Source organism: Chiloscyllium plagiosum, chromosome 1 (assembly GCF_004010195.1).
Source record: "Chiloscyllium plagiosum isolate BGI_BamShark_2017 chromosome 1, ASM401019v2, whole genome shotgun sequence".
NCBI lineage: Eukaryota > Metazoa > Chordata > Chondrichthyes > Orectolobiformes > Hemiscylliidae > Chiloscyllium > Chiloscyllium plagiosum.
This window is the reverse complement of record NC_057710.1, coordinates 15,550,702-15,567,463: the sequence shown is the minus strand read 5'-3', so window position 1 is coordinate 15,567,463 and position 16,762 is coordinate 15,550,702. Positions and strand designations below refer to the sequence as shown.

Sequence of the window (16,762 nt, the reverse complement as noted above, 5' to 3'; positions counted from 1 at the left end):
AGTTGTGAATGCATGGAATGTGTTGCCAGTGATAGTGGTGGAAGCAGAGTCATTAGGGGACATTTAAGTGACTGCTGGACATGCACATGGACAGCAGTGAATTGAGGGGTGCGTAGGTTAGGTTATTTCTATTTAGATTAGTATTAATCCTCGGCACAAAATTGTGGGCTGAAGGGCCTGTTCTGTGCTGTACTTTTCTATGTTCTATTCGACATCACATTTATATAATTTAAATCCCATCAGCCAATTGGCTCATCTGAGCAAGATGCTGTTGTAGGCTGAGGTAAACTTCTTTGCTGTCCAATACACCACTATCCTGCATTTCCCATGGCTAATCCACCTAGTTTCCATCTGCCTGAACACTACGGGCAATTTTGCATGGCCAATCCACCTAACCCACACATGTGTGGACTGTGAGAAGAAACCAGAGCATCCGGATAAAACCCGCACAGACAGAGGCAGAATTCACAAATTCCACACAATCACCTGAAGCTGGAATCGAACTCAGGACCTTGGCTCTGTGAGGCAGCAGTACTAACCACTGAGCCACCGTGTCACTCCTTTTGTCTGGTTGTTGTTAAATGCTGTTACTCAGCCAACCACAGCTGCAGATATCCAATCAGAGTATAAAAAGAAATCAGATCCTAGTTTCCTAATTTTCAGTGCTCCTTGTTTGAGGGTCTCACCTCATCCTCCAGCTCTCTGTTATCTCTGTCATTTCTCCAACTCTGATCGAGTGTGCTTCACTGAATTCCACTGCCCTGCAGCATCAGGTGCCATTGCTTCAGCTTTGTGGGAACTAAGCTCGGAAGCATTCTCCCCAACCTGAGCCCACAAAAAAAAAACCCTGCCTCCTGATTTTTCTCTATCCTCCTTTAAAATACTTCTTAAACCCAAATGATTGGAACATTGCCAAGGGTTGTCCTCCTACCTCCAGGCCTGGCAATTTGCATTCAAGACCCCCCCTCAGGACTTGTTGGCGTTGGAAGGGGCAAGGTGTTTCATAATGTGAACAATTAGGTTGACTCTTCATATTTTGGTCATCAGTGCACCTCTGATGCATCTTGGGTTGTTCTGCTTTCTTTAAAGCCAGACCCTAATTTAGACTTAGAAGCCTATCTCGTTCAGGGCAGTCTCTGAGGGGGTCATTTTAAGGAATGCAGGCTCGGTCATGTGATGCTGGATATAAGCAGGTGAAGTACAGGATCAAGGTTCCAGGGTGGAATCCCGGGACTCTAATACTGTCCTTAGAGACAAAAAAAACTACAGATGCTGCAATCCAAGGTGGACAAGTAGGAGGCTGGAAGAGCACATCAAGTCAGGCAACATCAGGAGGTGGAGAAGCCAACGTTTCGGGTGTAATCCTTTCATGATGTTGTCCATCTTCTCCCTGAGAGTGTTAGGCACCTGGCCTGACCCTGCTGAGATCCCAGTGAAATGGCTGCAGGTGAACGAGGAGCGCCAATGGCAGGGTCTGTTCAGCAGGTGCCTTTCTGCAAGTACTAGGGGCCCATTCTCAATCTGTCAGCGGATTGGGGGCGGGGAGAATGAGGCTAGAGGTTTCAGTCAGGATTGGGAATTTGAGGTTGGTTCCTAACCCATGGAACGGCTAAGGTCACATGTTGGATGGGAGAGTGTCTCAGAAATACAACTTAAAGGACATTGGGGGTCCCTGTACATGAAACGCAGAAAGCTAACTCACATGTAGGGTGCAGAAAAGATTTACAAGGATGTTGCCAGGACTGGAGGGTTTGAGCTATAGGGAGAGGCTGAAAATACTGGAGTTAATTTTCCCTGGGGCTGAGGGGTGACCTAATGGAGGTTTATGAAATCATGAGGGGCATGGATATAGTGAATAGGTAGGGGAGTCCTGAACTAGACAGCATAGGTTTAAGGTGAGAGGAGAAACATTTGAAAGGGATCTAAGGGACCACTTTTTCACAGAGAGGGTGGTGTGTGTATGGAATGAGCTGCCAGAGGAAGTGGTGGCGGCTGGTAAAAGGCATCTGGATGGATATGTGAATAGGAAGGGTTTAGAAGGATAAGGGTCAACAGTGTGGTGCTGGAAAAGCACAGCATGTGAGGCAGCATCTGAGGAGCAGGAAAATTGACATTTCAGGCAAAAGCCCTTCATCAGGAATGAGCTGATATTAGATCAATTGAAGGATACGGGCCAAATGCTAGCAAATGGGAGTAGATTAATTTAGGATACCTGGTTGGCATGGATGAGTTGGACTGAAGGGTCTGTTTCCATGCTGTATATCTCTCTGACTCGACAGCAGGTAATCAGGATGGCTAATGAAATAGTTACCAACCAGGAGAGGCAACGGCCCTCGTGATATTAATGCTGGACTGTTCATCCAACAATTCTGGAGAGCTGGGTTTGAATCCTCACATGGCTGATGGCGAAGTTTACATTCAACAAAAATCTGGAACTAAGAGTCTCATTATGACCATGAATCCATTTCCAATTGTTGGGAGAAACTCATCTGGTCCACTGACATCATTCAGGGAAGGAAACTGCCCTCCCTCACTGGCTGGGACTGTGTGTGACTCCAGACCCGCAGCAATGTCGTTGACTCTCAACTGCACTCTGGGTAATAAATACTGGCCTAGCCACTGATGCTGTCTTGCTGTGAATTTTTTTTTATTTCAAGAGAGTTGAAGTATAAGAGTTGGGAAGTCTTGCTGTAACTGTACAAGGTGCACGTGAGATTCTGGAGTACTGTAAGCAGTTTTGGTCCCCTTATTTAAGGAAAAATCTTATTTCATTAGAGGCAGTTCAGAGAAGGTTCACTAGGATGATCCCCTGTCTGGAAGTATCGTCTTATGAGTGATGGTTGAAAACGTTGGGACTCTACTCACTAGAGTTTAGAAGAATGAGAGGTGATCGCATTGAAACATATGGGATTCTTCAGAGGATTGACAGGGTCAATGTTGTGAGGGTGTTTCCCTTCATGGGAGAGTCTTGGACCAGAGGACATCATCTCAGAATTAAGGCGTGCCAAATTTAAGACTGAGACAAGGAGAAATTTCTTCTCTCAGAGGGTTGTGAGTCTTTGGAACTCCATGCCACCAAGAGCTGGATGGGTAGTGTCCTTGTGTATGTTTAAGGCTGAGAGAGATAGATTCTTGATCAGTCAGGGAAGGCAGAAAAGTGGATGTGAGGTATGTCTGCTGCAAAATACAATTACAATAGTTCATGGTTGGTTTGACTGGCACACATCCGATGGGCTGAAGGGCCGTTTTCTGTGCTGTAGAACTCCATTACTCTCAGTCAGCAGCACAGAAGCAGCCACACTTCACTTTTCTTTCTGCGTGGCTTTCAATTTCTTCCCTTTTGTAGAATATTCAATTTATTTGGAAGTTGTGACTGAATCTGCTTTCAAGCTGTGCATTCCACATCACAATAACTCACAATGGAAAATGTTTTTTTTTTCTCTTGTTCCCCCAATTGCCTTTCGCTGGGTGCTATCAATCTGTGTCCTCTGGTTTTCATCCCTCCTGTCACTGGAAATTGTTTCTCATTTTGCGCTTTGTGAAAAGCCATTCAGAATCTTGAACACCATTAGATCCCCATTTAACCTTCACTGCTCTGAGGAGTACAATCACAGTTTCTCCACAGTACTGGGGATCCTTCACTCTGCAATCATTCACCCTCAACTCTGCACCTTCACCAAGGTCATCCACATGACAAGTGTGATGCCCAGACTCTGACACAATACTCGAGCAAGGCAAATGGTCAAACTAAGCACCAGGTGACTCCATTTTGTCATCGCACAATTACTTGGCAATTGTTATCTTCAATTACTACGAACCTTAGCATGTGCCCTTCAGATTCAATGGTGTTATCATCACTGAATTCCACACCATCAAAATCTTGGGGTTACTATTAACCAGAAACTCAATGCACCAATCAACCCCACAGTCCCATGGCTGAACATTTCAACTCTCCTTCCCACTCTGCTGAGGACACACAGGTTCTGGGCCTCTGCCATCGCCACTCCCTTAACACTCAATGCCTGGAGGAAGAACGCCCATCTTCCGCCTCGGGACCCTACAACCCCATGGCATCAATGTGGACTTCACCAGTTTCCTCATTTCCCCTCCCTACCTTACCCCAGTTCCAACCTTCCAGCTCAGCACCTGCCTCATGACCTGTCCTACCTGCCAATCTCCCTTCCCACCTACCCGCTCCATCCTCCCCTCTGACCTATCAACTTCACCCCCACTTCCATCCACCTATCACACTCTCAGCTACCTTTCCCCCAGCCCCATCCCCTTCCCACTTATTTGTCTATCTCCGAGGCTCCCAACCTCACACCTGATGAAGGGCTTTTGCCCGAAACATCGATTTTCCTGCTCCTCAGATGCTGCCTGACCTGCTGTGTTTTTCAAGCACCGCGCTAATCTTGACCCTACATATGAATACAACGGCAATGCTTCCATTTCCCCACACTATATAGTGAATAGGTCACCTCCTGCCTTCCTAAAGCCAGTCCAACATGCACAAGACCAGGAGTGTAGCTGCATACTTCCCACTTGTCTGGATACGTACAACTCCAAAAACACACAAGAAGAATGGTAGAGTCATAGAGATGTACAGCATAGAAACAGACCCTTTGGTCCAACCCGTCCATGCCGACCAGATATCCCAATCCAATCTAGTCTCACCTACCAACACCTGGCCAATATCCCTCCAAACCCTTCCTATTCATATACCCATCCAAATGCCTTTTAAAAGCCTCCACCACTTCCTCTGGCAGCTCATTCCATACACCCTCTGTGTGAAAACGTTGCCCTGTAGATCTCTTTTATATCTTTCCCCTTTTACCCTAAACACATGCCCTCTAGTTCTGGACTCCCTGACCCCAGGGAAAAGGCTTTGCCTGTTTATCCTATCCATGCCCCTCATAATTTTGTAAACCTCTATAAGGTCACCCCTCAGAAGGTCACCCCTCAGCCTCCGACGCTCCAGGGAAAACAGCCCTAGCCATTCAACCTCTCCCTATAACTCAAATCTTCCAACCTTGGCAACATCCTTGTAAATCTTTTCGGAACCCTTTCAAGTTTCACAACATCTTCCTGATAGGAAGGAGATCAGAATTGCATGCAATATTCCAACAGTGGCCTAACCAATGTCCTGTACAGCCACAACATGACCTCCCAACTCCAGTACTCAATACTCTGACCAATAAAGGAAAGCATACAAAATTCCTTCATTACTATCCTATCTACCTGTGACTCTACTTTCAAGGAGCTATGAACCTGCACTCCAAGGTCTCTTTGTTCACCAACACTCCCTCGGACCTTACCATTAAGTGTATAAGTCCTGTTAAGATTTGCTTTTCCAAAATGCAGCACCTCATATTTATCTAAATTAAACTCCTTCTGTAGCTGTAAGACCAGATTCTGCATTCCGTTCTATTACCCTGATGTACTTATAAAAGATAAGTACATGGATCGCACGCTAATCAAAACTTTTCACTGTATCTGCATACAAGTGACAATAATAAATCAAACACACCATTCTGATTTGGGAATACTGTGCATCATTGCTCCTTCACAGTCTATACAATACCCACAGTGTGGAAAGAGGCCATTTGGCCCAATGCGTCCACACCAATCCTCTGCAGGGCATCGCACCCAGATCTATCTCCATAGCCCTGGATTTCCCATGGCTCACACGGCAAACCTACCCATCCCTGAACATTATGGGAAATTGAGCATGGCCAATCCACCTAACCTGCACTGTGGGAGAAAAGACTGTGGTGCTGGAAGAGCACAGCCAATCAGGCAGCATCCAAGGAGCAGCAGCATTGTCGTTTCAAGCATAAGCTCTCCATCAGGAATGAGGCTTGTTGGCCAAGGGTGCTGGGAGATAAATGGGAGGGGGTGAGGCTGGGGGGAAAGGTAGCTGGGAATTCAATAGGTAGATGAATGTGGTTGTGAAAGTGATAGGTCGGGGGTATGGTGGAGCGGATAGGTGGGAAGGAAGGTGGACAGGGAGGACCTTTCAAGAGGGTGGTGCCAAGATGGAAGGTTGGGACTGCAATAAGGTGGGGGGGAGGGGTAATGGGGAAAGCTGGTGAAATCCACATTGATCCCAGGTGGCTGAAGGGACCCAAGGCGGAAGATGAAGCATTCTTCCTCCAGGCTTTGGGTGGTTAGGGTTTGGTGATGGAGGAGGCCCAGGACCTGCATGCCTTTGCGGAGTGGGAGGGTGAGTTAAAGTGTTCAGTCACAGGGCAGTGGGGTTGTTTAGTTCGGGTGTCCTAGACATGTTCTCTGACATGATCCGCAACTTGGCATCCTGTCTCCCCAATATAGAGGAGACCACATCGGGTACAACGGATACAGTAGATGAGATATATGAAAGTACAGGTAAATCTCTGTCGGATGCAAAAGGATCCTATAGGGAGATGTGGGCGCAAGTTTTGCACTTCTTGTGGTGGCAGGGGAAGGTGCTGGGAGGAAATGGTAGGTAGGTGGGGGTGTGGACCTGACAAGGCAGTCGTGGAGGGAATACTCTCTCCGAAATGCAGATAGGGATGGGGAGGCAATTATATCTCTGGAGGTGGGGTCTGTTTGTTGGTTGTGGAAATGGCAGACCATGACCCAAACTAAACAACCCCTCCGCCCTCTGGCTGGACACTTTAACTCACCTTCCCACTCCACTGTGGACATGCAGGTCCTGGGCCTCCTCCATCACCAAACCCTAACCACCCGATGCCTGGAGGAAGAACACCTCATCTTCCACCTTAGGACTCTCCAACCACACTGGGCCAATGTGGATTTCACCAGTTTCCCCATTTCCCCTCCCAATCTTATCCCAGTCCCAAACTTCCAACTTGGTGCTGCCCTCTTGAATGGTCTTACCTGTTCCTCTTCCTTTTCACCTATCCGCTCCACCCTTCCCTCCACCTACCTCTTGCATTCTCAGCTACCTTCCCCCAGCCCACCCCTTCTCCCATTTATCACTCAGTCCCCTTAAGCCAGCAGCCTCATTCCTAATGAAGAGCTTGTGCTCGAAACGTCGACTCTACTGCTCCTTGGATGCTGCCTGACCGGCTGTGCTTTTCCAGTACCACACTCTTTAACTCTGATCTCCAGCATCTGCAGTCCTCACTTTCTCACACTGTGGGAGGAAACCCACGCAGACATGGGGAGAACGTGCAAAGCCCACACAGTCAGTTGCCCAAAGGTGGGATTGAACTTGGGTCCTTGATGCTATGAGGCAGTAGTGCGAACCATTAAGCCACCATGCTGTTACCAGGTCAAAATCCTGGAAGGTCATCCATAACAGTACTCGGGGTATCCCTGCTCTATATGATTGGTAGCAGTTCAAGAAAGCAATTTACCACCATGTTCTCAGGGTGCCTGTATAGAGTTTGCACATTCTCCCTGTTTCTGTGCGGGTTTCCTCTCATAGTCTAAAAACTTGCAGGTTAGGTGAGTTGACTATGCCAAATTGGTGCATCCTTCAAGGGAAATGCAGCACAATAGTGTAGGGGAATGGGTCGGTGTGGACTTGTTGACATGAGCATTTGACATGAGCAATAAATGCTGGTCTTACCAGCAATGTTCATGTGTTTGAATGAATAAAGATGCTGAGGCATAATCAGAGCGTTATAAAGATCTAGTATAACTTATTTTTTCACTCATTACACTTGTTATCGGCCTCATCAACTTGCCCTTCCAGCTATGGGAAGTAGTTACATTGGCAAAGCCACTGGACGAGTGAGTTAGAGGCCCAAGCTATTATTGTGAGGGAGCTTCAAATTCCAACATTGCAGATGGTAAAGTTTCTGTTCAACACCAAAAAGAATCCTGGAACTTAAAGTTAACCTGGTGGCAACCATATAATCAACGTCAATTGTAAAAACTCACCCAGCTCAGCAAGCTGCTCACATTAAACAGTAAATGCTGGCCTTGAATGAATAAAAAGATTTGTGTACCTTACTTCTTTCTATTTTCAACACCATTTAAAATTGTATCATAGAGATTATATTTCCACTCCTTCCTATCACAATGCATCATTGCACATTTCTCATCATTAATCTTTTGAATATCTTCTCACACATTACCCCACTCCACACTCAGTCCTCATCACTCAAAGATTCCCTATCTGCATATCAGCATGCTCATGAAGTTGGCCCCATTTCTTGTTTTTTCACATTGTCTCATCCGAGTGAAACTAGAACTAGGGGGCACAGCCTCAAAATAAGGGGGAGTAAATTTCGGACTGAGTTGAGGAGGAATGTCTTCACCCAGAGGGTTGTGAATCTGTGGAATTCCCTGTCCAGTGAAGCAGTTGAGGTGACCTCATTTAATGTTTGTAAGGCAAAGGTAGATAGATTTTTGAACAGTAAAGGAATTAAGGGTTATGGTGAGCAGGCAGGTAATTGGAGCATAGTCCATGAAAAGATCAGCCATAATCTTATTTAATGGCAGAGCAGGCTCAAGGTGCCAGACTGCATGGTCCTCCACAGTTGAGTAGAAGATCCCCTACAGTATGGAAACATGCCATTTGGCTCAACAAGTCCACACCGACCCATTCCCCTACCCTATTGTGCTGCACTTCCCTTGAAGGATGCACCAATTTGGCATAGTCAACTCACCTAACCTGCAAGTCTTTCGACTGTGAGAGGAAACCCGCATAGAACCAGGGAGAATGTGCAAACTCTATACAGGCAGCCACCCAAGGCTGGACTTGAACCCATGTCCCCAGTAGCTGTGAGATAGTATTGCTAACCACTGAGCCACCACGCCACCCATCAGGGGTGGTATCCATGTTTTTATTTTCTACAGGCAGTCAGTGTCCCTAGCCCTCAATGACAACAAGTGTACAAGCGTAACAACCCTTCAAAAGTTGAGAAATGCCTTGAGATGTGTGATGGTCAATAAAAGCACTATGGAAATGCAAGCCTTCTTTTGTGTACAAAGTCTAAATCAGCAGCATGTGGTAATTCAATAAAGTCAAATATAATTACCCTGAAAAACACACACATCTTCAATCTTAAAAGAAGTCACACCACTCTAATAATTAATTAGCAAACACAGACTTCTAACAAGTTTATAAATATTTGATTTCATCGCTTGTCATGCTTTGTTAAATTGTAATAAACAGCTTATAAAAGATAGAAGAAGGGGCTGCTCTGACATTGTATCACAGCTGTAAAGGCTGCTTTCGCTTTTCCTCCATGCTAAGACCAGTTCATTCCTACTAAAGTTACTTTTGTCAGGTTAGAAGACCTGCCAGTAAACTCTCGGCTGATTCATCAGGGAGCTGGTTGGGAGAGTTCATCAGAACATGGGAATTCGGAGCAGGAGTTGGCAATTCAGCCCGCTCCACCATTTATCACGAACGTGGCTGATCTTATCCTGATCTCAATTCCACCTTCCTGCCTGCTCCCCATGGTCCTTTATTCTGCTTTTCATATCTGTTTATTTTTTTAAGCTGTTGATTGATTCTGCATGGACTGCACTCTGGAGGTTTGGCGCCTGTAACTGTAAAGGGAACGGTCTTCAGGGTCTGGGCTGTAAATGTGTAAATGGGAGTGCTTGGGCTCAGGGGGATCACACCTCAGTGTTTCTGGCTGCTGCATCTGAGCACGGGGGAATCTCCATTCAAAACCTGCTCGGCCTGACAGGCTTCATCTATTTCTGATGATGGAGTACAGTGCTGAGGACAGGGTGGCTAGCTCAGGTGGGTTGGCGATGGATTTATAATACCATACAGCATTGGTTCAATTCCCATAATGGCTAAGGTTACCATGAAAGACTCTCCTTCTCAACCTCTTCCCATTGCCTGAGGTGTAGTAGCCCTTAGGTTAAAGACGCCACCAATTTCTCTCGAATGAGAGAGTTGAAATATGGTAACCTTCCTTTCATTAGAATCCAGCAAAGAAGGATCAAGAAATTTTTAAAATATGTAGACAATTGAGGAACATCAATGCAAGCTTAAAGGTTTCTACATGCTTGCAAAAATGAAACATTTGGCTAAGCTGAATGAGGATCTATTGTGGATAGGATCAAGGAAATGTAAAATGTGGAATAGATAAACGGCAGAGAAGCTGAATAGTAACTTTGTGTGTGTTCATTTGAGGAAAATATAAGAAATCACACACAACTAGAGATCCAAAGGACTAGGGAGATTGACGAGCTGAAGGAAATGAATATTAGTTGGTTAAACTGATAGAAACAGGTTGAATTGAAAACTTAAAACAGGGTTGAAAGTTGATACATTACTGGGACCTGATAGTCTACATCACATCATTTTGGAGGAGATGTCTATATAAATAGTATTGGTGATCAGCTTCCAAAATTGTATCTACTTTGGAAGATTCCTTCAATTTGGAAGCTGGTAAATGTCACCTAATTCTTTAAAAAGGGATTAAAAGACAAAACAGGGAACTACAGACCTGATATCATTTCTTCCAAAGTCAGGAAAATGCAAGAATCAATGATGAAAGAAGCAATGAATGGACACTTGGATTAAACTAATATGATTAGGTACAGTCAGCATGGATTTGTGAATGGGAAATTGTGCTTGGTGAGGCTGTTACTAACAAAATTGGTAAAGGGGAACTGATGGGCATTGTACATATCAATGATTTGGGTGCAGGGACCAAATGTAATATTTCCAAATTTGCAAATGATACAAAGCAAAGTTGGAATGTGTGTTGTGAGAAAGAATCAAAGTGCCTTCAGGAGCATTCGCACAGGTTTGGCAATGGGCAAGGTCATGGCAGATGGAATACAATGTTACAAAAATGTTAAGCTGTCCACTTTGGTAAGACAAACAGATGTATTCCTTAAATGGTAAGAGGTTGGGAAGTGTAGGATGTACAAAGGGACCAAGGTATCTGTGTCTGTAAGTCACTGAAGGCTAACATGCAGGTGTAAGTGGATACTGCAGATGCTGGAGATCTGAGTCAAGATTAGGGTGGTGCTGGAAAAGCATAACAGATCAGGCAGCATCCGAGGAGCAGGAAAAATCGACGGTTCGGGCAAAAGCCCTTCATCAGGAATGAGGCCTCATTCGAATGTTCCTGCTCCTTGGATGCTGCCTGACCTGCTGTTCTTTTCCAGCACCACTCTAATCTTAACATGCAGGTGTAGCACGCTATTAGGAAGGCTAATGGAATGTTAGCATCTATCACAAGAGGATTTCAGTACAAAAGTAGTGATGTCTTGTTTTGATTATTTAGAAGCTTGGTTAGACCACACCGGGCGCAATATGTGCAATTTTAGTCTCTTTACTTCTGAAAAGATATTATTGGTATGTCTATGGGATGAGCTACCAGGGGAACTGGTGGAGGTAGGTACAATTGCAAAATTTAAAAGGCAGCTGGATGGATATATGAATAGGAAGGGTTTAGAGCGACATGGGTCAAGTGCTGGCATATGGGACTAGATTAGGTTAGGATATCTGGTTGGCATGGATGAGTTGGACCGAAGGGTCTGTTTCCATGCTGTATATCTCTATGACTCTATGACTCTGTGCTATGTGGGTAGTGCAATGAAGGGTAATTGGGATTGTTCCCATGTTGGTGAGACTGTCATATGAACAAAGGTTAGGAAACTGAGCCTGTAGAGTTTAGTTGGATGAGAAACTGAGCCTGTAGAGTTTAGTTAAATGAGAAACTGAACCCCTGTAGAGTTTAGTTGAATGAGAGGGGATTGCACTGAAAACTACACAATAGTGAAAGGAACAGACAGAATTAATAAAGTTAAGATGTTTAGCCTCATTCTGGGGTCTGGAATGAGAAGGCCCAATTTTATATACTGTTCAGGGTCAAGGAGAGGAGATATTTTTTAAATTCTGAGGTTTGTGAATCTTTAGAATTCTCTACCCCAGAGGACAGTTTGTGTATATTTGAAGGAGAGGTGGATGGATTTCAGATTACCAATGGCAGAATTGCTTCTGGGGACACGGTATTTAAAACATCAGTGTTCGATGAGTTATGATGATTCTAAATGGCAGAATAACTTCAAAGGGGTGAATAGCCTACTCCTGTTCCTACGTTTGCAGAAACTAGAGTAGCTGGCATTGTTCTCCTCATTGTCAAAAGGTTAACTTACAGAGCAATTCAAAATCATGAACGCATTTTGCTCATGTAAATGAGGAGAAACTGTTTCCACTAGAAACAGGGTCCATGCAATGCGAGAAAATGAATTTGAGTTTATGAGCCAAAGCACTAGAGATGAGGGAAATTATTTATGCAGCAAATAACTGTGATCAGGAGTGCACTGACTGGAAAAAGATTCATCAACAACTTTCAAATAAAAGAAAACTTTGCATTTATGTCATGCCTTTCACAACCTCAATGCAACTCAAATGTTTTTCCCAATGAATTCTAATTTTGAAGCATCTTAATATTATCATGTGGGAAATAAGGTAGATAGTTTGTGAACAATTAGTCAACAAAGTAAGGTACAATTACAATGTTTAAAAGGCATCTGATGGGTACATGAATAGGAAGGGTTTAGAGCAATATAGACAAATGAGATTAGATTAATTTAGGAACCTGATCTGCATGGATGGGTTGGACCAAAGACTCTGTTTCAATGTTGTATGGTTCAATGACTCTAGGGCTCCAAATAGCAATATGACAATGACTATGACCAATATTGAAAGAGGGATAAAATTGACCAGAAAGATATTTTGATACAGGCTACCAAATTGGAAGATAATGGGGAAAAGACAGGGGTGTAGAACTAATTGAATAAATTATTCAGGAAGCAGGGAGAGACTTGGTGGCTCAGTGGTTACCACTGCTGACTCACAAAACCAGAGTACCCAGGTTCAATTCCAGCCTCAGGTGACTGCCTGTGTGGAGTTTGCACATTCTCTCCGTGTCTGTGTGAGTTTTCTCCAGGTGCTCTGGCTTTCTCCCACGTTCCAAATATGTGTAGGTTAGGTGGAATGGCCATGCTAAATTACCCCATGGTGTTTAGGTGTGTGGACTAGGTGGATTAGTCATGGGAAATGCAGGTCAGTGTGGACTTGTTAGGTCAAATGGCCTGATTCCATACTGTAGGGATTCTATGGAATAGGACATAGAACATAGAAAAGTACAGCACAGAACAGGCCCTTAGGCCCATGATGTTTGTGTCGAGACTTAATCCTAATGCAAAATATAATTACTTAACCCCTCAACTCACTGCTATCCATGTGCATGTCCACCAGTCGCTTAAATGTCCCCAATGACTTTGCTTCCACCACCACAGCTGGCAACGCATTCCATGCATTCACAACTCTCTGCGTAAAGAACCTACCTCTGATGTCCCCTTTATACCTTCCTCCTAATATCTTCAAACTATGACTTCTCGTACCAGTCAATCCTCCCCTGGGGAAAAGTCTCTGGCTATTGACTCTATCTATTCCTCTCATTATCTTGTACACCTCGATCAGGTTTCCTCTCTTTCTCCTTCTCTCCTGAGAGAAAAGTCTGAGCTTATTCAACCTTTCTTCATAAGGCAAGCCCTCCAGTCCAGGCAGCATCCTGGTAACCCTTCTTTGCACCCTCTCCAAAGCCTCTGTATCTTTCCTGTAGTAGGGTGACCAGAATTGGACACAATATTCCAAGTGTAGTCTCACCAGGGACTTGTAGAGCTGCAGCAAAACCTCACGGCTGTTAAACTCCATACTCCTGTTAATGAAAGCCAAAACACCATATGTTTTCTTAACAACCCTATCCACTTGGGTGGAAACTTTGAGGGATCTATGTACTTGTACATCCAGATCCCTCTGTTCCTCCACACTGCCAAGAATCCTGTCTTTAATCCTATATTCAGCATTCGAGTTTGACCTTCCAAAATGCATCACTTTGCACTTATCCATTTTGAACTCGGGCATCTGCCATTTCTCAGCCCAGCTCTGCATCCTGTTTATGTCACGCTGCAGCTTGCAGTAGCCCGCTATACTATCGACGACACCTCTAACCTTTGTGTCATTTGCAAATTTACTAACCCACCCCTCAATCTCCTCATCCAAGTCATTTATAAAAACTATTATAAAAAACACTGAATGGCCTCCTGCTGTTTCTATGATTTGATAAGAATCAGCAAATCCACAAAGACAAAGGCCTGGTATTTAATTTGCTCTGATTCCTCCTTTTGTGGAAAACTTTGAGGTAGATCGTTGCAGAACAGCCAGCAATGTTAGAGCACTGGACTCTATTGACAGAGTCCAGAATGCTTCGCGGGGTTTCACCCTGTTTGAAAGGTTTGTTCATCTGGCTTGAAACTTCACCAAAGTGCACAGAACATCACACCACAGCAAATTCAAGTATGTAATTGCATTTATATAACAACGTTCACATGCAGTAAAATACCCCAAAAGCTTTTCACTGGAGTATGATCAGACAATATATGTGATTGAGCCACATAAAGATGTATCCTTGTATGTAAAGAAGATGGTTACCCCATTGGATGACAGTGCAGAAACACCAGAGTAGGCTAGTTTCATAATCTGTGTCAAGGGGTACAAACTGGTTGGTAAGAATGTGGCAGGAGAGCTAACCTTTTGTCACAATCGTACACGATGCTGTTTGCCCACCAGGATGTCAATGGAGTTCATATGACACAATGGGTAGTGTCTCTGCCTCTAAACTAGAAGGTTTGCTTCCAAGCTCCATCTAAGAATGAAGGCCAAGGAATGTAGGACCCACTAATCTGAGGAACTCCTGCAGCGAGGTGACTGACCTCCAACAGCCACGACCATCTTCCTTTATGCCAGGTATGACTCCAACCAGCGGAGAGTTTGCCCCCTGATACCCACTGACTCCCAGTCTTGCTCAGTCTGCTTACTGCCTCCTGCATCCAAGCAGAGAGCCTAGGGAGAAGAAGTTTATCTCGGAATGATCAGAGGAATGAGACTTCAGTCTTGAGGAAAGATTGGAGACGATGGGACTGGTTTCCTTGGACATGAGAAGACGATGAGAAGATTTGATAGAAGTTTTCAAAGTTAGGAGGAGACCAGACAGAGTGGATGGGGTGGAAGTGTTCCCACTCATAAATGGATCAAGAGCCAGACAGCACTGTTTTAAATTGTTTTACAAAGGAAGCAAATGCAAAGTGAGAGGAAACCTGCTGTGGTTCTGTTCGCCGAGCTGGAAGTTTTTGTTGCAAACGTTTCGTCCCCTGTCTAGGTGACATCCTCAGTGCTTGGGAGCCTCCTGTGAAGCGCTTCTGTGGTGTTTCCTCCGGCATTTATAGTGGCCTGTCCCTGCCGCTTCCGGTTGTCAGTTTCAGCTGTCCGCTGTCGTGGCCGGTATATTGGGTCCGGGTCGACGTGTTTGTTGATGGAGTTTGTGGATGAGTGCCATGCTTCTAGGAATTCCCTGGCTGTTCTTTGTTTCGCTTGCCCTATAATGGTAGTCAGGGGACGAAACGTTTGCAACAAAAACTTCCAGCTCGGCGAACAGAACCACAGCAACGAGCACCCGAGCTACAAATCTTCTCACAAACTTTGAGAGGAAACCTTTTCACACAGCAAGTATCTAAGTTATGGAATGCACTGTCTGGAAATATGGTTGGGGACACATTGAATCGAGGCATTGGATGATGACTTGAACAGAAATAAAATGCAGGGCTATGAGGAAAAAGCAGGAGATTTGATTTGATTTATTATTGTCATGCATCGAGATACAGTGAAAGGTATTGTATTGTGTTCCAACCAGACAAATCATACCTTACATAAGTGCATCAGGGTAATAGAACAGAATGCAAAATATAGTGTTACAGCTACCGAGAAGCTGCAGAGAAAGATCAATTCTAATATATGAGAGATCCATTTATGAGTCTGATAACAACAGGCAAGAAGTTTTCTTAAATCTGTTGGTAAGTGTTTCCAAAATGCTGTATCTTCTGCCTGATGGGAGAGGGTGGAAGAGAGTATCACCGGGGTGGGAGGGGTCTTTGATGAGGTTGGCTGTTTTCCTGAGGCAGTGGGAAGTGTCAACAGAAGGAAGGTTTGTGTTTGTGATGGACTGAGCTGTGTTCACGACTCTGTAATTGATCTTGGGCAAAGCAGTTGCCATACCAAGCTGTGATGAATCTGGATAGGATGCTTTCTGTGGTGCATCAATAAAAATTTGATAAGAGTAATTGTGGACATATGGAATTTCCTCAGCCTTTTTGTGAACTTTCTTGATTGTAGCATCGACCTGAATGGACCAGGACAGATTGTTGGTGATATTTACTCTCAGGAATGCGAAGCTTCTGACCACCTCCACCTCAGCACCATTGATACAGACAGGGATGTGTCTCCACTCTGCTTCCTGAGCCCAAAGACCAGCTCCTTCATCTTGCTGACATTGAGAAAAATACTTTTCTCTTTACACTATGCTTTCTGTCTTCTTCCTGTACTCTGTCTCGTCGTTGTTTGAGATCCAACCCACGACGGTGGTGCCATTGGCAAACATGTAAATGAAGTTACCGCAGGATTTAGCCACACAGTCGTGACTGTATAAGGAGTACAGTAAGGGGCTGAATACACAGCCTTGCAGGGCACTGGCTTTAAAGATTATCATGGAGGAGGTGTTGTCACCTATTCTCCCTGATCGCGGTCTGCAGGTCAGGAAGTCGAGAATCCAGTTGCAGAGTCCAAGGTCTTGGAGTTTGGAAATGAGATTAATTGGAATTGTATTGTTGAAAACGAAGCTGAAGTCAGTAAATAGGAATCTGGCGTAGGTGTCCTTGTTATTGACATGATGCTGAAATATTAAGAACTGGTGTAGACACAATGGGTTGA

At 44.6% G+C, this 16,762-nt stretch overlaps 1 protein-coding gene across 1 annotated transcript in view; it reads right to left on the bottom strand.

Annotated features, from left to right (window-relative positions):
- The window catches only part of LOC122553785 (dedicator of cytokinesis protein 2-like), a 1,227,980-nt gene that overhangs the window by 108,413 nt on the left and 1,102,805 nt on the right, over positions 1 to 16,762 (bottom strand). The gene's annotated exons all lie outside the window — the stretch shown is intronic.